Here is a 27,390-nt window from a genome sequence, read left to right on the forward strand (position 1 = left end):
CCACAGCAACCTCATGAAGTTCAATAAGGCCAAGTGCAAGGTCTTGCTCCTGCATGGGGGCAATCCCAAGCACAAATATAGCTTGAGCAGAGAATGGATTGTGAGCAGTCCTGAGGAAATGGACTTGGGGGTGCTGGTTGATGAGAATCTCAGCATGAGCTGGCAATGTCTGCTTGCAGGCCAGACAGCCAACTGTATCCTGGACTACATCAAAAGAAGCGTGGCCAGGAGACCAAGGAACCTGATTCTTCCCCTTTACTTGGCTTCTCTGAGACCCCACCTGGAGTACTGGAGCCCCCAATACAAGAATAAAATGGAGCTGTGTGGAACCCTGGTACTGGCATTGCATAGGTTAATGCCTCAAATGGACATTGGATGGGGTGTTGCGTCAGGGGGTGCTCCTCTGTCTCTAGGGTCAGGGGTTTCTTGCACACATGCAGTTAGAAAATCTTCCCTGCTCAAGTAACCTTAGTGGCAAGAGAAGACAAACCGTTCTTTGTGCATGCTCCACCACTTGCTTGGAGGGGTAGTCAGTAAAAGTATAAAATGGACCAAGCCCCTGAATTTCTCTCCACTTTCCTCTTTCACTCACTCTGCTCTGTCTTTCTCTCTCTCTCTTCCTCTCTCTCTTTCACTCTTGCCCACCACCTGAGGAATATAATCAGAAAGACCCCGAGACCACCAGAATGTGATCCTAAGGGTGGTTATTGCTCTCTCTCTCTTTCTCTCCCTCTCTCTCTCTCTCACACACACATACACCTCCTGGTTCTCCCTTTCTTTTCCTCTTATTTCATATTTCACTCCAGGCTCACACTGGTATAATGTAACACCACAATAAGTTTGCCAATCAATTTGTTCATCATTAACAGTTAATCTGAGGGAAAGGTTCTTAGAAGTTCTGTTGGGATTGTTATTATTCTGCCTCTTTTGCCAGCTGTGTTCCTTGTTAGTTGTCAAGGATTTTGAGTAAAGTATTGTTTTGTTAAAACCTCCTGACAGTGTTTGTGGACTCTGCTTGTAAAAAGAGGGCCATGAAGATGATCAGAGGGCTGGAGCACTCCTCCTATGAGGACAAGCCGAGAGAGTTGGGGCTGCTCAGCCTGGAGAAGAGAAGGTTTCAGGAAAACCTTACACCAGCTTTTCGATACCTGAAGGGCCCCTACAAGAAAGCTGTAGAGGGATGTTTTACAAGGGTATGTAGTGATAGTATAAAGGGTAATGGCTCTAAACTGGAAGAAGGTAGATTCAAATTAAACATTAAGAATAAATTCTTTAGTGTAAGGGTGATGATACACTAGAACAGGTTGCCCAGAGAAGCTGTGGATGTTCCCCCCTGGAAATGTTCAAGGTTAGACTGGATGGGGCTTTGAGCAACTTGGTCTAGTGGAAGGTGTCTCTACAAATGCAAGGGAGTTTGAACTAGATGATCTTTAAGGTCGCTTTCAACCCAAACCATTCTGTGAATCTATGGTGACGGTATGAATTCTGAATAATGTGAGCAATAGATGACTAGGTGTGTCGTACACCACAGACAAAGAATCAAAATATTAGGAAAAAGGAAGCACTAAAGGAGTATGTTTTCTGCACAGTAAATTGTATGTTGCAAATGTTGCAACATAACTGTATTAAAATTAACAAATGAAAGAAAGCTGAGAGCCATGCTTGTGAATGTGACATGATTTAATTCCATTGGGCAAAAAGGGTGATATCTCTTTATAGAAAGACGAATATTCTTTTTTCTCCACATTAACAATTAGATCTGAAAGACAAGGGAATAAAACCACCTCAAAAGGACCGTCAGATACGTGTTTCTTTTTTTTTCAAAGCAAGTAAAAGTTGGTGAAGAAGAAAGGTGAGAAAGATACTCAAAGATGGTTTCAGCTCTTTCTTATGTAATCTAATCTCTCTAAACATATCTAAAACACTTGTTGCCATAACGTCAAAGCAAAGTGCACCTTAGAATGACCAATGTAAAAAACTATAAAAGGGTAAGACTTTATATTTGGGTGGAGAAAAGGTAGCAACACTCTGATAATTTGGGAACATTTAAGTGAATTTGTTTCAAAGATATAGGTTATGTAATGTCCAGCTTTGAGCCAGGATGAAGCCGATTTTCCTTTTACTGATTTTTTGTTTTTTTTCTTCAGTGAGCTCTCTTTTAACTAGCAGCAAGTCTTCCAGCTAGTGAACTAATAGCACTGGAATGTTTATGTTACTGCTGAGATGTCAAGAATGCTTTGCTCTGCTTGTTGAATCTGTGACCTCAGATGCTACAGGGAGCAGAAGAGTTGTATCTGCAGCTCTTCCACAGGGAGGAGTGGACTAGACAGACAGCAAAATTGACCAAAGTATTCTATTCCATATATCTACTTAAGCTCGTTATAAGGTCAGGGATCACAGAAGTCAAGGCCCTTCTTTTTTAATTCTTCCTTTCCCTTCTGTACATGGCTGGTGTCCAGGGAGGATTATATCTATCCATCACCTTCAGCCCCAAGCTCGTGCATTCCTGGCTCTCATAATTCTCCCCTCAGCTCTTGTCTGCTCTGCCACTATCTCTAGCAGAGCTCTGGGACATTTCGGAACTGCTCACAGCTCAGGAGATGCTGTGGGAGTTGCTGGGGGCTGGGGGAGGCAATAGGTTTTGCACATTCCTGAACATATTTGTATTTAATTGTAGATTTTTTTATTTTATCGTTAGTATTTAATTAAATCTGTCTAATTTAGTTTTCAACCCAAAAGTCTCTTTCTTCTTATTCTCTCTCCTTTTCCTACCTAGGTGGAAGGGGGAGGGGATCGAGAGCATTATTGTTGCTGGTTCAATTGCCAATCCTTAGTCAAATCATGACAGAAAAAATGTGTACAAACAACATGTAAAAAATACTCTGACAAGCATTGTCATTAATTTTATATAGGACTCTTTACATGAAACTACTCTGAGATTTTGGCTATTTATAAAAACATGCACTCACACATGGAGTTATGTGGAGACTAACAAGTTTCATGATTGAATCCCAGCTAGTCAGTTTGTGGAGGCTGTCTCTTTTTAAAGCAAATTGCTATTGCATCCATTTAAATAATGCACTATAATGAGAATAATGCATGAGATTTAGATATTATTCTTTATTCACAGGTCTTAGTTCTTCAGATGAACTAATTTATCAGCTGAGGATAGATTTTTCATCCAGAGATAAACGGAACATGACCTTTCCCCAGATTTCTGATGCTAAACATCTGATTTAAAGAAAATTTGCGAACATAGATAGGTATAATTTATGAACTCCAGCTTCATTATTTAAATTCATGGGATAGAAAAGCATGTAGCCTTATCACAAGTCCCTTGTGAGTTTAGAGCTGTTGTAACATGCATCAACTAAATGCAAAAAATACATTCTAGAATTAGGAAAAATGAAATTTAAGCCACTCTTCACAACTCATGATTAGTGCTAATATTTTAGGGACAGTGTTGCTGGAAGGAAAAAGTGGCAGAAGCACGAGTCTCCTTTCCTTTTGATGATTACACTGCACTTAAAATTTAGCTGTAAAAGCACTTTTCTTTTTCTATTAGAATTCAACTGCATCTCACAAATCATTTGGTTTATCCCTCCATGATCAATGGCAAAGGGAAAACAACTCTAAGCCAACAACAAAAGTAACTCTAATACAGTTTTTAATGCAAGTAAAAGGGATTCCTCTCCCATTACAAGACCTAATACATCTTGTTGCTACTTTATGCAACAATACCGGTGAATCAGGAGTTTCTTTGACCAGTAATGTCTGTCATAGTGAGGTCTTCTCACCCTTCCATCTCAAGAACAGACATATTTGTAGGTAAAGACAGGAATAACCTTCTATCACACAAGCAGCAGTTAATGTTCATCAGTGAGTACTTCAAACATCTGGGACAAGTGGTTGTCCTTGAGTTAGGAGAGCTCCTCAAAATATTCCTGTTAAACTAAGATTAGTAAATTATATTTTGTGTTCCATGAAAACAGAGAACCATGCAAACTCAGTTACAGTGAATCATTGGTCAAGTAGATACTAAAGCTTCATGTGTTTGTGAGAGTGTGTGCACATGAAAAGTTGTTTCTTGACATCTGTAGGAAGCAACTGAGTGTTCACAGCATTTTTAAAATATGAATCAGAATGAATTGAATGACTGCCAATGGCTTTGATAAAAGGCAGGAAACTCCCACTCATCACGCAACCAGCTGCGGCTGTTACCAACTCATTTGCTGCTTCCTCTCTCCCCTTCAGAAGAGGGTTTCTTGGGAGCAGAGTGTGACACTAGTCTGAATAAGGAACAATATACTGGAATAGACCAAAAGGCAGTCTAAACACGAGGCTGGTTTCATTGTTTGATTAATTAAAAATAAGAGGGGAAAAGTTAGAAATCATACTGTATTTTATGGTACAAAATTTCTGCCAAACACAACCAGAGCAAGCATTCCTCCTATCATTCTCCTTGAGCCTGGCATAGGCATGCCAGCAGCAGATATCAACAACTAGCTTCTATGGGGAAAAGGTGCTGTTAATCTTACCCTTCCAAAACTCTTTTGGAGATAAATAATAATAAAAAATAAAATTAAAATAAAAACAACACTTGCCATCTCTTGGACTGAATAGAACATCTGCTTCATCATTATTTTTTAATGAAAAAACTTTAGCAATGAAAATGTAATTAAATACAAGGTCACATTTTCACTGAGGCGAGTAAAGAAAAAAAATAACCAAAATAACCCTCTTTATGTTATTACTTTTGTCTCATTAAATTGCAGGAAGGTACTTCACTGACATCACTTACAGCTAAAGACTAAACAAGTGAGACTGAGCAGTCATAATGCACTCTTCCCACTCAAAGCACTGCCAGATTAAATAATCAATTCATTTAAATATTCTGACAGGATGGTTTTTAATATGTTGACTGATTGCTGTTCTAAAAATGTGATCATATGAAGTATCTCAATAGAATTGCAGTTGCTTATGTACTTTACAACAAGAAGTCACTGGATAAAAGCTGGTTTTTGTTCCAGGTATCTATTTGTGACTAGTAACCTGCCCATTTTCCTAAATGCGCATTGTTATAAGAAAAAAACCAAGCAAATTATAGCAGCACAGATATATTAATTCCTCATAGTTTTTGAAGATTGATTATTTCAGAGAATCAAAATTTTTAAATTAGTCTATAAATTGTTTTGCCATAAAAACTGCTGACAGTAAATATAATGATAAGGCAGACTATGCCAGGGTAACTTCTTTAACAACTTACCATGTTTTTCTTATTATTTAAGGAAGATCCCTGTAACTGACGTCAAGATAATTAAAAGATATACACCTGGTTTAAACCATTCTACTAAGTACCCATAAAATCAATGGAGAGACAAGTGTCCAACACAGTTTGGATTAAATGGCTTCAAGAAAAGTCTAATCTTCGTTGTGGCCTACAAAGAGAGGTGATGAACTTAGAAAAGACCATAACCCGTGTCTGGCCAGCTTTGATAGTTAATGGCTTTTAAGGAGTGACAGAAGAAAAACTTTATATATTTGTGCCTGGTAAATAAATTATCTGTGTAATGGATATGTGGTTTAGATCAGTATTGATGGAACCAGCCTGAATTTTTTGGAGGTAAAACATGTAGAAGATATTTCATATTGAATGATAGATCCTAAAAGCAAGTTGAAGGAGAATGAAATTGATTTGTGAATAGGTTGTTCCAGGACCAACATGCATCAGTCGTTCAGGCAGATGGAGATGACTAGAATATGGCACTGCCCAATGCTAAAAAAAACACACCTACAGCTGTCTTTATGCTTTTTTTGGCAGGGTAAACACCATGTTGGAGCAAAGAAGGATAAATCTGTGCCTTCTTTTCAAAGTAACGCATGACAATTTAATCCTAGGAAGGCCATTTAGTTGAATTGAGTGAAATAAAAGGGACAAACTGTTATCTCTACTATTTTTGAGAGGCAGTAAAGAAAATCATGTTAGGCAGACTGAATATTCCTAATGATTTAAGGATTTCCAAAGTCAAATTAAAGTACCAGTATATACCTCTGTTTTCTCTTGTTAAAATATTATGACTACTTACCAAATGTATAGATGTGAACAAGCATAGAAAGTCATCAGATAATTGCATAAGAATATCACACAGAATCAGAATTTCCATGATGCAAAAATCGACATAATCACAAATTATTTATGTTTCATATTTTAGAATTATCCAGGTGTTTAACGTAATTAATTTTTACATTAATTTTTAATGTAGCAGTGGACAGCACAGCAGCATTTTGTAGCACGATGAAAAAGGAAAAATTCTAGCTTGACTCAAATATTTAAGTTTGTTTTTCACTTTTGCCAATGTCAACGTTGTTGGAGTTTGCTCTGTCCCCATTGATAAACATCCCTATTGCCATCTAGACTTCAAATTCCCAAACTATTTCTTGCAATTTCCTTCGTTTCAAAACCTCCATTTCCCCTTTCAACCAGCTCCTGAGATATCCGGTGCCTCAAAATAAAAGCATTTTGATGTTAAAAATGCTGTTGAGTCGAGTTGAACAAGGGTATTTCCAATGCTGGGTACAATTCAGTGCTGCAGGAATTCAGAGATCACTGGAGGAGCACTAGGAGAACATCAAGAATGTCACAACATAGTGATATCTTTTTCTTTTAGTAAGTTCTCTGCTTTTGGAAATAACATGGTATGTGTTGACACAAGTCTTAACACATTAACCAGGAAGTGTTATAGTCCTGTGTATTCCTTGTATGAAGTGACATAACATTTAACTAGTGAGACACACTATGCTGTTAAGATTTTTTCTGTTATTCTGGGGTATATTAATTTTCATAGAATCATAGGAACATTAAGGTTGGAAGGGACCTTGAAGATCATCAAGTTTTAACCCTGCCGTGAGTAGGGAACCTTACCACTAAATCAGGTTGCACAAAACCTCGTCCAACCTGGTCTTAAAAACCTTCAGGGATGAAGCATCAACAACCTCCCTGGGCAACCCATTCCAGTTCCTCACCACCCTTATAGTGAAGAATTTATTCTTAATATATAACCTAAATCTCCCCTCTCTCAGTTTAAAACCACTACCTCTTGTCCTATCACTATTTTCTCTGATTAAGATCCCCTCCCCAGCTTTCCTGTAGGCCCCCTCCAAGTGCCGGAAGGCTACTGTAAGGTCTCCCCGGACCCTTCTCTTCTCTAGGTTGAACAGCCCCAATTCTCTTACCCTGTCAATTTTGTGTGGTTGCACCTAAGTAGTTCTGACCTTTTGAAATCACTGTGTTTATATCACTGTCTGGCTCTTTCTATGTCCACACACATACCTATATGTGTATGTGTGTAAAATCTTGTGATAGATTCCTGAAGTGTAATGTCTACTATTTTAAAATATTTATAATATAGGCAAAATTCCCAGTATTAACTGTGGTGGGTTAAACTCATCAGGCTGGCGGGTACCAGCCAAGCCATTGTCTCACTCTTCCTTGTCAGCAGGACTAGAGAACAAAAAACAATGAAAAAGCTCATGGGTAAAATACAGAAAGGAAGATCATTCATCAGGTACTGTCACAGGCAAACCAAATGTCACTTGGGGAAATCAAAATAATTTAATGCCAGTTAAAACCAGAGCAGGGTAGTTAGAGAACAAACAAACAAACAAAACCCAAATCAACCAAACAAAAAAACACACAACCCCCCCCCTCCAAACCAACCAACCAAACAAAAAAACCCAACAAAAACAAACCCACAAAACTAAAATCACCTTTCCCTCAAACCCCTCTTCTTCCCAGGTCTACCTCCTACTATCCCCCCCAGGTGGCACCAGGTGATGGGGAATGCGGACTACAGCCAGTAATTTCTCTCTCAAAGAGGTTGCACACTGATGTTTTACACTTGCCTAAATATGTTTCCACAGAGGGACCACCAGCATCACTGATGGGCTCAATTTTGGCCAGAGGCATATTGGAGCCAGCTGGCACTGGCTTTGCCCAACACTGGGGAGCCCCTAGCACCTTCTCACAGAAGCCAATCCTGCATTGCTTCTGCTACCAAAACATTGACACTTAAACCAAATATGCTATCTCTGCCACATTTAATTGATTTTGACTTGGAGAAAGCAGCTATAAGAAGAAAAAGGTTTTGTCATTTAAATTCTATTTAATTTTTTCACTAAAATATCAAAAAGTGGATGGCTAAACTTCTTGGTACCCCGACAATAGCATAACACATTAAACCAATACATTGTCAACATACAGCAATGAAGTTCAGTTCTTCTTGAAATTAGATGGGCTTATATTATACAATAAATACTGTACATCCGGTCTCCTAGCCAAAGATGAATACTGTGGAGAGGAATGTTTAGAGACTGAAATTCAAACATCCTAATTTTATCAATCAAAATTTACCTTGGGCAGAACCATCACTTAAGCAAGACACAAATCACAGAAACACAGAATCACAGAACTGGCTGGAAAAGACCTTTGAAATAATCGAGTCCAACCCATGACCTAACACCACCACATTGGCTAGACCATGGCACTAAGTGCCACATCCAGTCTTTCCTTAAACACCTTCAAGAACGGTGACTCCACCACTTCACTGGGAAGTCCATTTCACTGTCTGATCACCCTTTCTGTGAGGAAGTGCTTCCTAATATCCAACCTAAACCTCCTCTGGCACAGCTTCAGGCCATGCCCTCTCGTCCTGTCAATAGTTACCTGGGAGAAGAGCCTGACCACACCTGACTACAACCTTCCTCCAGGTAGTTGAAGAGAGTGATAAGGTCCCCCCTGCATCTCCCCAGGCTAAACAACCCCAGCTCCCTCAGCCCCTTTCATAAGACTTTTCCTCTAGTTCCTTCACCAGCCCCACTGCCCTCCTCTGGTCCCACTCCAGCACCTCAATAAATTTCCTTGAAGTGAAGGGCCCAGAAGAGGACACAATACTTGAAGTGAGGTCTCATCAGTACTGAGTACAGGAGGAGAATCACATCCCTACTCCTGCTGGCCACACTATTCCTGATACAAGCCAGGAGGCCACTGGCCTTCCAGGCCACCTGGGCACACTGCTGGCTCATGTTAAACCAGTTGTCAACCAGCACTCCCAGGTCCCTCTCTGCCCAGCCACTCACCAGCCGCTGTTCCCCCAGTCTGTAGTGCTGCCTGGGGTTATTGTGGCCAAAGTGTAGGAACTGGCACTTGGTCTTGTTGAACATCATACTGTTGGCCTTGGTCCACTGATCCAGCCTGTCCAGGTCCCTCTGCAGAGTCTTTCTACCCTCCAGCAGATAGACACTGCCCCCCAGCTTGATGTCATCTGTGAACTTACTAAGGGTAGACTTTATCCTCTCATCCAGCTTGTTAATAAAGATATTGAATAGGACTGGGCCCAGTATTGATCCCTGGGGGACACGACTGGTAGTAGACACCAACTGGATGCAGCACCATTCACCATCACTCTCTGGGCCCAGTCATCTAGCCAGTTTTTAATCCAGCAAAGGATGCACTTGTCCAAGCCATGGGCTGCCGGCTTTTCCAGGAGGATGCTGTGGGAGACTGTGTCAAAGGCTTTGCTCCACAGCCTTCCCTTTCTCCACTAGGCAGGTCACCCAGTCATAGGAGGAGATGAGATTGGTCAGGCAGGACCTTTGTTTCCTAAACCCATGTTGGCTGGGCCTGATCCCCTAGTTATCTTGTACATGCCACTTAATGGCACTCAGGATGATCTGCTCCATAATCTTGCCAGGTCAGGTCAGACTCACAGGCCTATAGTTCCCTGGATCCTCCTTCTGGCTCTTTTTGTGGATGGGCATCACTTTGGCCAACCTCCAGTCATCTAGGACCTCCCCAGTTAGCCAGGACCAATGATAAATGAAGAGCAGCTTAGCCAGTTCTGCCAGCACCCTCAGCACCCTAGAGTGAATCCCATCTGGTCCCATAGGCTTATTAGGATCTAAGTGGCACAGCAGGTCACAAATTATTTGCTCCTGGATTACACAAGGGGTGTTTCCCTCCCCATCCCTGTCTACCACCTCAGGAACTCAGGTGCCCTGAGGATAACTGTCTTTTTGTTAAAGACTGAGGCAAAGAAGGTGTTAAGTTTCTAGGCCTTTTCTTTGACTTTCATTACTATGTTCCCCCCCTCACCCTATAAAAAATGGAGATTTTCCCTGGCCCTCCTTTTGTTATTAGTGTACTAATAAAAACACCTTTTCTTATCCTTAACAGAAATGCCCAGATTAAGTTCTAACTGAGCTTTCACATCTCCAGTTCTCTTTCTACATGACTTTACAATATCCTTAAACACTTCCTCATTCACCTGCCCCTTTTTTCAAAGTTGATACACTCATTTATTTTTTTTTCTGAGTTCTTGCTCAACCAGGCTTGTCTTCTTCCCTGCCAGCTCATTTTTCAGCACTCAGGGACAGCCTGCAGTTTCATAATTTCATTCTTAAAGTATGCTCAGCCTTCCTGGGTCCCTTTGTGTTTGAGGACTTCTTCCCAAGGGACTGTCTGGACCAGCATCCTCAATAGACCAAAGTCAGCTCTCTGGACGTACAAGGTAGAGGTTTTGTTGATGACCCTCCTAACTTCATCACAATTTGAAAATTCTATCATATCATGGTCACTGTGCCCGAGATGGCCTCTGATCATCACATCTCCCACCAGCCCTTCTCTATTTGTAAACAGCAGGCCTACATGGGCACTACCCCTGGTAGGCTCGCTTACAAGCTGCAACAGGAGGTTGTGATCCACACACTCCAGAAACGCCACTGCTGTGTTGTAATTCCAGCAGACATCCAGTAAGATGAAGTCCCCCAGGAGAACAAATAAAACTACTTCATCTTAGATAAACATCTCATCTGTCTATCTTAGTGTTATTGCATCTTTTCTTCAATGGTCATTAATTTGGGCAGCAATTTTAAACAAGCTCTTCCCAAATATCATATCTTCAAAGATATGCCCATCCTAGTGAAATCTGTGGCCTGGCTAAAATGACTGTTTATCTTCCTTAGGGTAAAAATCTTTGATGAAAAACTAGAACTAAAGAGTTCTTAACTGGATTTAATCAACTGTAACAAGAAGCAAATTGTAGCAGTTTTAGTTCATAGACACGAAGAAGCAATAAGGAGCCATTTCAGACAAAAGTGCTCTTTCATTTTCATGAATGTATGCTCTTATCAACACTTCACGGACTTTAGGAATGAATTTTTATGGTCAGCTGCATGAGTAGAATTTGAAGAAAACTCTGATAATACTTGTAAAAACCTTAAATATATTCAGAGTGTGTAAGCTGACCTGACACCTAGGGAGAACACCTCAAGACAGAAGGGTCTGCATAATAGTATCAGATAATGGTATGGTATTTATATGGTGATCTTTCCATTCTATTCCTGCTATGCAGAGAGAGAATGGTCTCCTGTGGCTTCAGTGACAGACTAACAGTGCCTCTGCAATCAAGTGTGTTTTTTTTAAAACACATTCAGTAAAGCTTAGGAGAGGAGAGTCTGTCTGAATTTCACCCTGCTGTAGAGAGTCAGTACAAAGCCTGTCTACCCTTTACTGATACACCTCTTGAAGACTTCTGGTCTAAGGAAGCTTGCAATGCATCCTATATGCATGTCTCAATGAAGATTTAGTTTATGTTCAAAAGAGCAGATGACCAAAAAGGAAAAAGGCAAAGTGCCAACCAAGTAACATTCTGAAATTTTATGTCTTCAGGCAAAGCAATTCCTTACCTTCAAGTATACTCTTTAATTTGAGTGATTCCAGTCAATGTTAATTACACCTCAAAAGTGTTGCTCAACTGGTGTCTTCCTACTGTGCTCCGCTGCCCATGTAAACCTTACTGGATAGCAACAGAACGAAAAGTCAGAAAATGAGAAAAATGAGAAAATTGCTGTTATTTGGTTTGCTGCCAAAGTCACCTTAGCTATTTTGAGGTGGTTTCAGTTTAAGTGGATTGACAGTGTCCACTGTTTCCTTAATGGACCACACTATAAAATTTTGTTATGTGTCAGGTCATCACACTCATGCCAGAAGGCATATAACACAATAAGGAGAAATGCCCTGAGGTTTTTCAAGATCAGGCAAGTTGACAATGCAGCAAACCCATAGCCAATCGGGTCACTCTTTAAGGCTGCTTATCCTTCCAAGTAAGCCTGACTGAGATGCCACTAAACAGCCTGAGACATAGTCCTGCAGATAGTCTCTGTATGGGGATAGGCATATTACACATGGCGTGATCCAATTTCAGCTCCATCACATCCATTGATGTGGATGAAGACATCAGTAGTCAGACCGAAACCGATAAATGCTTCAAAGTGAGAAGTAGGAGAAAAAAAGAAAGGAAGAAGAAGCTGTATGTACATTATTGTCTTTTTAGTTTGTGGCTTAAATGACATAATGGAAACTGAAAAATCTGTTTTCAAGTTGTAAAACGCATTTAAAACACATTAAATAAAATGGCTAAGAGTATATTTTACATGAGCTTCTTAATATTGCATCCTTAAACAGCTCAAGTGTAAATGACATACTTAAGGTGTTAAGTGAAAAAAATGCAACTTTGAATGTTGTTAGTTGTGCACTATATGTGTTTGAATTAAGTATCAGTTCATTAATCTTTTGATAATTTTTCCTGTTTCCTTACTGGACCATGAGGACGTTATCAAATGCCCTCTTTCACATTTAACTTTAGTAATTTAAGAAATTATCGTCCCTGGTACATTAATACTTCTCCTAGTTATACATTTCTGCCACTACAGTAGAAACGTCATAAAGTTAGTGCAAAATAGATCACCTCTGTTTAAACTAAGAACAGCATACAATTGTCCCCTGAGCATTACCCACTTGAGGTTAGTGTTTGTACCTCATCACGTACATCTTTTCAAAATCAGCCATTAATGGAAGCCCTTCTGAAATGAGGGCCTTAGCAGCTGCAAAGCCAAAGGAGGCCAAGTGAAACAAAGCCTTCATTCTTCAAAAGCTGTGCCTTAGTGCAGAAAGGTATTTAAAGTTATCTGAGCCAGTAAAAAATGTGCACAAAAAGGAATATGACTCTTGGTTCTATTCCTAGCATTTTTTTATTTTATGCTGAGTTTTCATTGGGTGAAACACTTCAGCATGACTCAGAGCTCCCTTAGGTCAGTACTACAATTTGCAGTAAAGTTGTCTTTTCATTCTTTCTTTGTTCCCCCTTTGTCAAATACATTTCCAGGAACACAGCCAAGTCAACAGAACTAGTAAAAATGCATACACAGAGGACACACACACATACATACACACATGCAATATAAACTGGGATTAAGGTTCTGTCTGGGAGAACAGACTGAATCTACAGTCAGTATTGAGTAATGCTGAACAGAGGGAAAAAACATATTTCCTGTGCCTTAAGATACCCATCAGTAGTAGTAGCAGTAATAATATATTATTGTTAACAATGGTGAGATGTTTTTTCATCATAATTAATGTATTTGTGGCAAATCCATGGACTCTTACAGCGATTCCACAGATTTTGAAAACTGGCATATAGTGTTTTTAATAAGCAACAGTTCCCTGCCCTCACCCTTTTTCTGGGTTCTGGTTACCTACTTTCTCAACAAGCCATTATGAGCTGTTGTACAGAAAGGAAGTATAAAAATCTTGTCTGAAAAGAAAGCAGCCCACTACTCATTTTATACAGCAAGACATCCTTTCCCATTTCTAGTGTTGTGTGACAAGGGTATGTCCTGAGACTGCTGATTGGGTCAGCTCCTGCAGGGGATATGGACTGAAGAATACTTGGTTTATGGATTCTGACTCAGAAATTTACAGCAAGTGTCTTAGCCCTGACAATACAGGTGTGGCTCCAAACATATTAATAGCACAGTTTTAGTTATTTCTGGAACAATGACCAAAAAGAGCCAAGGCCTCAAAAAGATCTGATTAGCTTTACATTTAGATAGCATATGAAGAGCGGGATCAGGATTTTACATTTGGGTATTTTTCCTGAACCTCTTTTTTAAGAACTAATATTTATCTACAGACCTAGGTTTTTTGGGAAGATTTGCTTTATTGTGTTTTTAAAAAAATTCTTAAACAGCTAGAATGCTCACTCGGTTACATGTTTTCTGGTAAAGCAAACAAACAATTGAAAAGAAAAACAGAACAAATATTTGTTTCATGTTGACCTAAGCCCAAAATGGAGGTTTTCCTAGGATATTTTTTTTCAAGTGCATACACATACAAAAGAGAATGCGGTGCCAGGAGACTATTCATGTGGAATGCTATCAAGTAGCAATAAAAACTTTTAAAAATTAACCATAAAAGCATATTTTAATGATCATTTTAGTGAAATGTTATGAGACTAGAGGCATTAACTCATATACAAAATACTTTTTCTAGCAGCTCTGTCACAGTTTCATAGTTGCTGAGGTTTTGTTATCTGATGTGTCAAATGGACTTTGACTCTACCACATGGAAGAATAATGCTAAATATATACTTTCAAAAATCAATATACTTAAACATCATAAACAATTTTCATAGAGCTGAAAAGGGTATTCACAAGAGCTACACAGAGAGATCAAAGGAATATTTTCCGTGGATAGATCCTTAGACTTCTCTTCAGTTACCAGAGCTCTATTATTTCTGTGCTATGCTATCAGATCCACAGTGGACTTAAACTGATACAGTGCCACTAACTCCAACAAAGACAAGCATTTATTTATGCTTCTCGGGACTCTCGACAGCTACTGTTTATACATTGATTTCTACACACAGGATTTTGTTTCTTTCCAATTACTCTGATGCACAACATTGTGATACACACAGATGATGCCTACTGTGTGATTCCTGATGAAGATGATCTTTTCTCTAGCTTTATTAATCTTCCTCAGGAATGTGTGCCTGGGGAGAAGAAATGCTTTTTTAAAGTCACAGATACATAATGATACATCACAGCTACATCTTTGAAATTCAGTCTTTAGAGAAAACCCTTTTTGAATTTTACAGTCATACTCTGAGCAACGAAGTCCATAAATAAAAGGGTGCCACACAACTCACAGGTTGTCTGTTTAGCAATGACAGTTGTGTTCTTCATTCTAATTTAACATATTTCAGTATGCTAAGATTCTGTAATTTAATCATTCTTAGCAACTGACTAAAAGGATTCCAACTGAGGTTTGAAAAGCAAGTGAAGCCCAAACACAGGTCTAAATCAATGTGTGCCTTGCAAGTGGGTTGAAAATTAGAAAAGGTTGAATCCTTTGTTTAATTATGCAGGGGAAAAAAAAACACTAAAAAAGAAAAAAAAAAGGTAGGCAGGTTTTTAATTCGGTAGGCATGCTTAAGTCTCTAGACATCTGGATGTTTCCTAGAATATTTTTACAAAGTAAAGGTCTAAAGTCTTGGTTCTATTGGCAGCACTGAGTTGCATTAGGTTATTTTATTTCTGACAGAAACTTTAAAATGAAAGAAAAAAAAAAACTTGAAATTATTTTAGCTGAGTAAGATAAGGCTCTTCACTGGTTTTATTTAATGCTCTGGCTTTCCTGCTTATTTCGGTTGCATGATTATGGAGATAATCTATCAGCAAAATTAAATAAGCGTAGGAAAAAAACATGAATTCTTTGTATATCCTTTTATTAAGGTATAGAATCTATTTAGAATGTATGTTTTTACTTTTAAATAAAATGTCTAGAGGGTGCTAAGCATTTTTTTAAGCATTTTACTACAAGAACTCTTTTAATATTTCTAAGCATTTTGCCAATTCCTGTCCCCCAAACATGATTTTCCATGGAAACAGCTTAGGGAAAGAAACACCTCTTGGAGGGTTGTGATCACATATTGTTGACAGATGAAAGCGAGAACTTTTAAACCAGCACAGGAGCTATAGCCAATCATTCTGCAGCTCAAGGCAAGCAGAACTAAAAGCTTTGTAAGACAGGAGGGAAGTCTGAAAGTTCTCTTGCTTTCTGTATGAGACTTCATTAGCAGATCCCTGTTTGGCACTTGCTTTCTAGAGAAGCATTTATTCCCAGAGGGTTACTGGAGTATTTCTTAAGTTTTTGGGTTTCATATCAAAGACATGGATTAGTGGTTATTGCTTTTGGCAAAAGAAAAGCTACAGCACAGTATAAAACAGACCAATGCTCAGGCAAAGGATGACCCTCTCTCCTGCTGCTGCTGCTGCTGCTGACATGAGGGTGAGGAATTCCTGCAGCTCGGTGCAAAGAATTCAGTGAATTGGGCAAGTACTGACTTCAGAGTTTCAGAGGTATAAGCAGAGTTGCCCTGAACACTTGTAAAACCCCAAAGGAAGGAGGGAATGTTTTAGAAGGGAGGTTTTGAGGTGGGAGAGCTTTTGTCTTTGAAAGCAAAAGTTCTATGAGAGAGAAATGGAAATTCAAAAATTGCACAGGAACACTGTCTTGAGAAACACAACTGGCAACATCTGTTAGACATCTGGAGAATTTCCATAATAAAATGATTTTTCTTTTAAAAAATTTTCAGTGACTTTTCACTTTACACATTTATGTATTTTTTTTATTTTATAGTATTTTTATATCACTGTAACATTGTGTCAAAATCACGAGATTCTTTTCCACACAACAAATTATTTCATTGTTAAACAAAAGGATAAGATGTGAGAATATGAGGTGGTTGGAAGAGTAGTAAGCTACAGGTTAATTTTAATAAAGAAATAAAATGGTGTGTAGTTCAACCTATTATTTTATGTTATATTATGAAATAATGGCTCTTGTCATGAAGGATGTAAAAAGTCTGAAGAATAATATAAGAAAAGAAACAAATTTAAATATCTTTTTAAATACAATTTTTGTAATTATTATGCATGATATAATCATAATTCTATATATTGGTCTTATTTTTCTTTGAGTTCAAAAGTGTATAGAAAATTTTAATTTGTGCTGAATAGAAAGGTATTCTAGGAAAAAGACAATTCAGCTAGGAACAGAACAATTTATATTTTAAATAGCTCTGACTTGAATTTCTAGAACTATACAAAGTAATAAAATTAGAATTGGTTGCTTGCTGTAATGCAGTCCTCAAGATATTGAGACATATTTTGCCATAAACGTAAATAAAAATTAGTTACTCCGGCTGCGTTCAATAGGAAAAAAAAAAAAAAAAAAAAAAAAAAGGAGCTTTTAATAATTTATAAAAGCAAATGCATGTGCTTAATTTGATTTAATACATTTTGTGCAAGAATTTAAGCAGTCATGGTTACTTAATGGGAAACATATACAAGAGTATAAGACTTCTGCTCTGGTGATGTCACTTCAAAGAAGATGTAAGCCAACTAAAGAGTCCAAGTGGGTGCAAATAGAAAAGTCAGAGATTTGCAAATATGACCTATAAAAGAAAAATAATTAATAATGATTGGTTAGTCTAACTAATGGGAGGGAAGAGTGAAGAGGGAGATAACAAGCTTCATATACATAAAAGTCTACTGCAAAGAGGGAAAGAATAATCTGTTTTCCATATTCACGGAGAATAGAGCCAAAATGGCATTATGTAGGATCTCCAAAGTTAGGCTTAGTGCAATTTTTAAATCGTAAGGTCAGTGAGGACTTAGGGCACTTAGCTAAAGGTAGTTATGGGCTTACAATGAACAGATGCCTTATGAAGCCAACAGATGTCCAGAATAATACAGTTATAGAGGGTCTTCTCTACATAAGTTAGAGATAGTTTCCTTTGGTGTCTTCGAAATGGGAATATTATCTGCATAATTAAAAGAGTGAGGAAAATTTTGCTGTGCAATAAACGCAAGAAAACATGAAAATCTAAAGAGACTTCTTTGAGTTTCACTAAGTAAAACTAGATACTGAAAGAACCAGAGATCTTAATTCCCCATTATTAAGTATATGAAGGACCACCGTCATATCCGTTACCCAAATCAATCCCACAGAACACAGTGAACCTTCAGAAGGGTAGTGGAGTAAAAAACCTCTTCATTATAGTCAGTATAAAGTATGAATTCAATCTTAATTTGCATGCTTACTAAGCTATTTTTTTCTTTTTTTTTTCATTTTAATTAATATATCATCAAGTTGTTGCGTTTTGATCTCTATTTTCTGCATTTTGTGCCATACAAGTATAAGAAAGAGGCTGAAAATCAACGCAAATTATTCTAACACAGTTACAAATAATTTTTAATATTAAAGCAAAGTTATTTACTTATCAAAAGGAAATTTATATTGATTACATATACATGATTTAATCTCATTATCTTTTCAAAACTGAATGGTTCCATTTGCACGTCTCAGGGATTATGAATGCAAATTGGAGATGGAGAGAATGCGGTGAGTTGGTAATTTTGGTGATGGTTTATTTCTGCTGACACTAGGGTTAATAAAACATCAATTCTTGGTAAATTATTCTTTACATTATTGATGAGACAGATAAAATGACAAAAAGTTCCAATATCTACTTCATTTGTCTAATAGATTCACAGAATTTTCAGACCAGACAGGGGACCATTACAATCAAATCATCTGACTGCTTCTATTACATAGACCATAGAACCTTCCTGAATTAATTTCTGTGGCTGAACTGGAATATAAATTGTTCAAATATTTTAAAATGTGAATTATTTCTAATCTAGCTAGGTCTATCCATTACTTCCGTATTCTATAATTCATTCTGCAGTTTCTGGTGAGATCCTTATCCTTATATTATTTTCTATCAACAGCAATCAAATCACACTTAACAAGTGCACGAATCTATGTGGAGTTCATAAATTCTGTGGTTTGGTTTGGTTTGGTCTTTTTTCTGTGAAATCTTAATGTTTGTGCAAATTTCACATCACTATTTGGCTTTTATGCTTTTATCTACTACTTTTATGTCAATTTTGATGGGAAATTTTGAGGACAAATGACGGAACTAAAACAAACAAATTACTAAAATGTTATTTGGAGTGGAAACAAACTAATGGAGCAGAAATGAAGAGTAAATTATGCAAACTGTTAAATTAATATTGACTAGCCTAAGATGTATATTGATCTTATCAGTCAGTCAGTTTCAGGAAATTACTCTTTTTATATATTGGGTTCTCACTGTGGAAATTTCCCGTCCTCACATATGCTGTTGGAAGGCTAGCCAGTCTGACACCAGCACATAGCTATATGTGACAAAATCATCTCATTGTTTAGACAATACTGAGGAAAACCATGAAGCATCTGCCTGGAAACCATACCCAATGATTAGCCAGACTGATCCTGACTGGCTGGGACAAGCTAGAGAATCAGGGACAGCATGAAGGGAGGTACAAGGATGCCCCAGGACGGATGAACAGCAGCATCACCCACAAGTGTTGGGTTTGTGGAGGGAGCTCCTGTGGGACACCAGACCTCCAAAGGGCTCCACAGGAATCCTGCAGCACTGTTGGATCCTATAGTAGCCTGTTAGGCTAAGCAGTGGACAACAGAACAGGAAAAAAAACAGCTCTAGGCTGAACAACCCCCACTCTCTCAGCCTGTCTTCAGTGGAGAGGTGCACCACCCTTCTGATCCTCTTTGTGACCCTCCTTTGGATTCTCTCCAGGAGCTCCATGCCCTTCTTATGTTGGGGTCTCCAGAACTGGACACAGTACTCCAGGTGGGGTCTTACGAGAGAAGAGTAGAGGGGGAGAACCACCTCCCTCGACCTTCTGGCCATACTTCTTTTGATGCAGCTCAGGTGACAGTTGGCTTTCTGGGCTGCAGGTGCACATTGCTGGTTCATGTCGAGCTACTTGTCCACTGTCACTTCCAGGTCCTTCTTCTCAAGGCTGTTTTCAATATGTTCTCCACCCAGTCTGCATTTGTGATTGGCGTTGCTTCAACCCAGGTGCAGAACTTTGCACTTGGCGTTTTTTAATTTTATGCAGTTTGTATGAGCCCACTTCTCAACACTGTCAAGGTGCCTCTGGATGGCATCCCTCCCTTCCAGTATATCAACCTCACCACACACTTTGGTGTCATCAGCAAACTTGCTGATGGTGCACTCAATGCCACTGTCCATGTCGTCGACAAAGATGTTAAATAGCACCGGTCCAAGCACCAACCTTTGGGGAACACCCGTCATCACAGGCCTCTATCTGGACACTGAGGCATTGATCACCACTCTTTGAATGTGACCATCCAGCTGGTTCGTTATCCAATAAGTAGTCCATCCATCAAATCTGTATTGTTCCAGTTTGGATACCAGGATGTCATGCGGTACAGTGTTGAAGGCTTTGCACAGGTGATTATTAACCTTGCTGAGTACCTCAGATAGGAATTAGAACTAATCAAAACACTTATAGTGACTTGTTAAAGATTAGATCCCAGATCAAGTGGAATATGGTCTGTTGATAATTAAAATTATACATATATTGATTGAGTCTTTGGGGATGGAACAGGGGCATGTTTGCAAGGCATGAATCCAATAATGTTTCTGTCTGACTGTGTTCTTGCTGTACCTACAAGAATGACTGCAGGCTACTCTTCCATAAAGCTGATGTTATACAGTAGTCTATTTACTTATTATTTGACTTGACATTAAACAAGCAATGTGTAGAGTCTCCAAAAATATAATTGTCTCAAAACAGGCACCCTGACAAACTGGACATTGTGCTCTGGTGGGGTCTTCATTCGATGACCATCCAGACCCTGTTCTCGCAAGGAGAGCCCTTAGTTCAGTAACCACCCTGACAAAGTAGACACTGTCCCTAAAAGGGCAACCCCTCCTTTGGCAGCCACCTGATAAATGGGACTCTGTTTTTACTTGATAAGGAACAGTGGCCAGCAAGAGAAGCCCCATGGAGGCACAGTGCCATCTTGTGAAAGACCACTTTCCTGATAAAGCACAGAGCACGTGCTTGAAAATAAAGGTCATTGCTCAGTCAACCTGGATGGGGGTCCAAGTGATCACCTGGACCTCTGTGGCCCACTGACTCATTTCCAGAACATTCCTGAATCCAGCACCGGGTCTGCATAAGGTAGACTGAACTTCACCAGGAGAGGTGGTACCAGGTGGCATAAAAGAGGCAGACTTAAAATGCTAAGCACACGCTCACCATCCAAGGACCACAACATCATGGCAAGATTGTCTCTGGATCCAAGAGCGGTGATATATTTCCAGTCCCCTCTTTCTTCATCTCTGTCTCTCTTCATCTCTCTCTCTCTCTCTCACTCTGTCTCTAACCTTATACTTGACACATAAGGCTAATAACATTTCTAATTTTGGTAAGCTTTTCCAGTTGTAACTTACTGTTTTGAGAGTACCATTTTTCTCAGTTCTGCTAGTTTTAATCTGTTGCTTTGAGAGTGATATTGTTGTGTGTTTCCTTTTGACAAGCTTTTTTTTTCTTTTTTTTTTTTACTCAATTTAAGTATTGTTTTGTATAAGCCTCCTGGGTAATGGTCTTACTCTTAGAATGCGATGCAGAGAATTCCGGAGGTTAGTCTCACCAAAGGGGTAGCTAGACGAGATTAATAAAGAGAGGAGGATTGGGTCCAAATCTCCTTGGGTCGACCCCCATCTCTGGGGAACCCTACCCATGCCCACTTTTTGTGATGTAATGCCATACCCACTTTGTGGGATGTGATATTTAGTTTGGACTCTCACCACTGGGGAGCTGTGCCCACTTTGTGGCACATACCACTGCACCCACCTAGTCAGACATGATATTTGATTGGAGTCTCCACCTTAGGGGAGCTGTGCTCAACTAATGGGATGTGATAATGCTGTGCCCAACTTGTGGGACGTGACACAATGAAAATATCAATTATATAATCCATTTAAATGGCATTATCAAGCTGAGATAAAATATGAAATATGAAGGTTTCATCTTGCTTTTACGTATGACAGTAAAAGGCATCTCCCTGATGTAAGGAAAGAATAATATGTTTTCCAAGTTTTCATTTGCAAGTTCTTTTTGATCAAATTGTCTGTAAGGGCCAAAGTCTTGCCCTACTACTGTAAATCAGGTTCTTGACAATTTCTTTTAATAAGTAAAAGCGAAGTCCTTGCTCTGCAAAATGAGCTCTCTGTGGTATTATTTCAAAAGATCCTTGTATTTGGGCAAATATGGAGTCCTGCATCATTTGCGTCAGTTGTTCTGCAGACTTAGGCATGTTAGAAAATTACACTGCCACTTTGCTTGTTATTTCCTAACTGATTTAGTGTCAATAGTACTCAGAGAGGACCAGTAATAGTTCTCACACTATAATATAGCTGTAAATAAAGCTAACTAAATATTTGCATAGTTGATCTCTTTCATTTCCACATATTTTTTAGTTCAGACACCATTCCAAGTGTGTAAAATATCTACTCCATCATAAAATGTTGCAGGATTTTTTTTATTATTTTTTTTTATAGATGCCATGGTTCCAACAAGGCAAAGCTACTACTCAGTTCTGTAAAAACATATTAAACACACCTGTGGAAAACAGCACAAGTATTTTGTTAATAGAGGTTGCTTGAAGTTCTCAAGAAAAATTGCTATTAAAAGAGTATGTTGGTTCACCAGAATTTTGTTCTGTTAAATTTCTCCAATATTTTCCTAGTTTGTTTTATTTTCTATGAAGTATTGATGAGAATTGAAATTCCAGCTGACTGAAGGCTCAATTCTGCTATCATAAAGTCCCTACAGTAGCTGCTGAAAGCATCATCAATGTAAAAAAGTTCATACAGTTCATACAGTTCATTACCTTTTTAACAAATTACAGTGTATTGAATGATGAAGGCAAGCTTTTTGTCCTACTTCTTTGCTTCCCTGCTTTTACCTATTCACAATGCTACACGATCATAAAAATATGTTCTTCCTCTACTCTGATCTTGACCTTATTAGAAGCTTAAATCAATACCTACTTAGCCTCTGCATTCAGTCACACTAGGACTGGGCCCGCAACTCTGTTATGTTGCTATATGAAAACTGTTTTTAATGAAACACTCATTCTTTTTTAGCAGATTCTGTCCCCTAGATGAAAAAAACCCTCCAAATTACAGTTACTCCAGATTTTTATTGAAGTATCCTCTCCTCTGTTGAAATGCCTCCTTCTGTTAAGCTTCTTTCTCTTACATAGATGTAAATGTCCTTTTTTATAATGAAATATAGGCCTACCTAAACTCCGAGGACGAAACATTTTATTACAAAATGTACTCCTTAAACCCATGGTTCATGCTAAAAAGGCTGTAAAATTTATTTCAGATCTTTAGTATCAGCATAATGCAAGCAATGTTATCTTCATGTGACCCTGTACTCATATTTTATTATTTCTCCCTGGACTAAAGAATATGAGAATGAACAGTAAGGAGCTTGTTGAAATTGATTGCTCTTGAACTAGAACTCTAAGTCACTTCTGATGTCTCAAGTTTTGAATTTATTTCTTGTGTGCTTTTCTGACCTCTACCTACTGGAAACAAGGGGACAAGAAATTTATTACATGTATAGTGTACTTTGAGCTAAGCCTACACAGTTTCACTACTATCATGGTGTAAGTAAGGAAAACCTGCCTATTGCTGAAGTGGTTTCATTTATAAGTATTATTCTTAAACTATCTTGTGAAATTGTAGATGTCCAAAAAAGAGAGAGGGAGAAAGACAGGAAGAGAGATAGGCAGGAAACAAAAAACACTGTAGGCATACTGTGAGATCAGAGAGAAATATAAGAAATATTTCTGTCTTTGGTTTAGTTGTCTTCACTTGAAGACACACAAAAATGGGCCTTAAGTCATCAGAAAACAAAATCCAGTGAAAATGGATATAAAAAGTAAAAAGATAGTATAGTAAAAGTTGCTATACTATCTAATATTGGACCACAGTGAAAGGAAGAAGCACAGGACTTTATGTCAAAAAGCTCCATAGTTGCTTGTAATTTTTTTATATCCTTTCAAACCCATTGTGTAAAGGAACAAGTTTTCTTGTGAACTTTGCCTAGGTTCTCACTAATGCAACTCTGTAACCTAAATTAGGGTTTCAAGATCAATAGCTTCACAAATCCACTCTTCATTTCAAAATTAAAACAACAAAACAAAAAAACTTTTTAAAAATCACAGATATTATGAATTAAGAAAACAGAAAAATTGTTTACAAGGTAATCTGCTTTAATATTGAATTCTATTTTTAAAAGTTTTCTTACTTTTCAATTCCAAATACATCAAATAGATACTCTTTTGAAGAGTACATTTCTTCTTTTTATTCTGACAGATCAACTGCAGATTTAAATTAATAATAGAAATGCAGCTTCAGTTCAGAAATTGTCTCCCCTCTGAAACTGCATAACTCCATCAATCAAAAACCCTCTGGAAAACATGTACCTAGAGTTTTGTATGTTTGCAGTTTTAGTCAATAGATCAAATGTGCCACTCTATATGTTTCTTATGTCTTCTTTCTTACAGAAGTCACAGCACCGATAGTAGTATTTTTACTGTGAACTAAAAAAAACAGCACCTCTCTAGACAACTCTGCAACCAACAATCCCTATACACTGAAAAACACAAACTAGTTTGAATTAATGATTGTTTTTTTTTTCATTTCACCTTTTTTCCTTCTTGCTTCTAAATCATCATTGGTTGATGCTCTGAGAACTAGAAAAAGCTAATGAAACTAACTTAATATTCACTTGATAAAAATCCAGATACAATTACAATCGCTATTTACCCAGCACTGAGCTTTGCTGAAGGCAGTTCCTGGAAAACAGCTTACTGCTAAAGCAGTCATAATCCAGGAAGTACTCTGATCCAAAGATGTTACTCAATATGCTTTAGGTGATGCTGCCGTCTCCTCTGTTATTCATGGCCACTACCTTGCTTGCATTGGCTTGGTCTGTGGCTGTGCCCCAAGTCCAGAATAGTGCCCATGAATGGAGTTTGAGAGGAGAGAGTATATGAAAGCATCAGGCAGAAAAGGAGAATCTGTAGCTGATATAAGGCAGACTCGAGAAGTAGAAATGCACTTTCATCAGACACTCTTAATGGAAGTGGTGTCAGAATGTGAATAAACACAGCCAGGAGACTCTCCAAGAAGGAGAGAAGCCATGCCATAAGGACTATTATTTCAGCAATGGGAAGAAGAAAGGAAAACCTGAATATTCAGAAATTGAAACAATGACACAGTCTCAATTGAAAGAATTATTGTCTTAAACTTGATGAGTTTTCTCTATGGAAATTTCACTTAGCCAAATCTATTGGATCCTATTCTCAATGCAGTTAGCTGCAAACTTGTGCCTAGACTGCAGCAGGTCAGCAGATCTTTGGGACAATGAAAACACTATATATTTGAGCAGGAGCTGGCAAAACAAAATTCCAGCCCTATATAGAATTGTTAGTGATTATAACCTTCTCCATCATCTTAAGCTCAACACTATACATCTCTGTATCTTTACGTGTACCTGGACATGACACATAGTCACTGATTTAAATACCAAGATTTCTGTATTTCCTTGCTAGCAAGAGTGATTACAAGTTTCTCAGTGTGTTTCCCACCCAGACAGTAGCAGTTGCTGAGGTTTTATTATTTATTTTTTCATTCATACTGTACTCAGCACACTTCTGATTCTGTTACTGTTCCTTTTCTTCCACTGCAATACAGTAGATATTTCGTGGTCCAACTGAGAAAAACAGTAAAGAATTTTAGAGATTAATTGTCTCACTGAAGGACAATATGAGTTCTTTAAGAAGTCCTTTGTCCTCCCAATCATCTCCCTGAAAAATATAATAAAATCTTTTAGTTATCTAGGCAGAGTGAAGCAAAGAGGAAAAGTTTTACTGAAAGTATTTAGATAATGTCTGTTATTCTATGAGAATATAAGACTTGTGAAATAGGTGCCAGGTATTTATTTATTTATATATTTATACCCAAAGTATTCATCTTAGCAGAAAGTAGGTCAAGGCTAAATAGTTTGATTTATTGATTGACTTCCTGGTTTCAGGCAAAAAAATAAAGTTTCATTGTTTCAGGGCCATAGAAGCTGTGGGTCCAAGCTAAGACACCCTGTCAGGTTAGACTATCATCATTTGAGATCCTGCCCTCTCACATAGATTACACTGAGAAAATCCAGCTTTGGTAATGTTCAAGATCTAAGGGATAAGATTTTCAGACAGCTTGACTGACAGCATCTCCTCCAGTGTTGCAGGGGAGTGGTGTACTCCTGCAGAGACTCAGAAGCTGCTGATGCTTTTTGTACTCTTCAGTGTCACTTCTCACTCACTTAAATTATAGCTGTCACTGCTACCTCATCTATTGTTCTTCATTTAGTAGTAAATTCTGCAGCTTTTACTCTATCTCTGCCATGAAATGTGATGAATAATGCCCTATTTTACAACCTCTCTGAGGATATTCACTTGTGTCATTTGAGGATAGATGACAACTGCTGTGTCATGAGGAGAAAGGACAGTGAAAGGTGATCTTTGAATGAGCAGCCAAAGAGCAAGACAAGGGGATCTCTGGAGACATCCAGAGCTATAGGGTGCTATGCTGGGGATTCTAATCCTATGCATTATAATAGAAGTAAACATCATTTCTGTACTTAAACAAAGTCAGATTTTGCCTCAACACTGCACAAGAGCCATTCTGAACAAAATTAAGGCACCATCTACCAAATAAAACTGCATGTCATTACAACAACTGTGGTGGGGAAATAATGTCATTCCCAAACTCACTTTTTGTTACATCTCTATGCTTTGCTTATTTCCTGTGAATGTGAAACACCAACATGTGTTTGCAGTGTTTATAAGAAAGGCATAATTTTTTTTCCTGGAATATATTGTTTATGAAATATTCTAACTTGCAGGAAGGTTATCTGACCTAGAGAGACTGAGTAGCAGTGTGTGCAGCTAAGGGAAAGATAGTCAGCTAGCCCCTAAGGATAAGAGAAAATCTCTCACTTCCCATTTATATTTATTAGTGTTAAATGAAACAATTCTGAAGACTAAAAAGTAAATCTGAGTTTTGAAATTTCTTTTTTCATACTTTTTATTCTCTTTTAGCTCTTATGGTGGGTATTCTACAAACCTGTCCCAAAGGGCACTATTTTGTTTCTTGTTTTCGTTGCAAAGAAACCTAATATACAATATGTTTGGATGAAAACATTTCTTTTCATGAGAGTGATGGAATGAATCTACAAAAAACTGTTGCTTCTATACTCACCAGGTATCTCAAGAGTATAAATGAGAGTTGTCATTGGTTTAATCTCCAATCCTGAGTCAAACTGTAACAATAATACATCTAGAGCAGTGGCAATATCTCAGGCTTTTCTCTCCAGGGTAGATATCTATAAGACACTCATCTTGGGAGAAGCAACTGTTGAGATTTTCAAGTAAAACCTGGCGACAGAGGTAAGTTTCAGGACACTACTGACAATATGTTTTGTTGCTTTTTGTGCCTCATTTAACAGAATCCTTAATCAAATGTTTACTCTGAGAGA

At 38.2% G+C, this 27,390-nt stretch overlaps 1 pseudogene; it reads right to left on the reverse strand.

Moving 5' to 3' along the window:
- Positions 1-8,530: 8,530 nt before the first annotated feature.
- Positions 8,531-27,390, reverse strand: part of LOC127382333 (uncharacterized) — a 52,418-nt pseudogene continuing 33,558 nt past the window's right edge.

This window comes from Apus apus, chromosome 1 (assembly GCF_020740795.1).
Source record: "Apus apus isolate bApuApu2 chromosome 1, bApuApu2.pri.cur, whole genome shotgun sequence".
Classification (NCBI taxonomy): Eukaryota; Metazoa; Chordata; class Aves; order Apodiformes; family Apodidae; genus Apus; species Apus apus.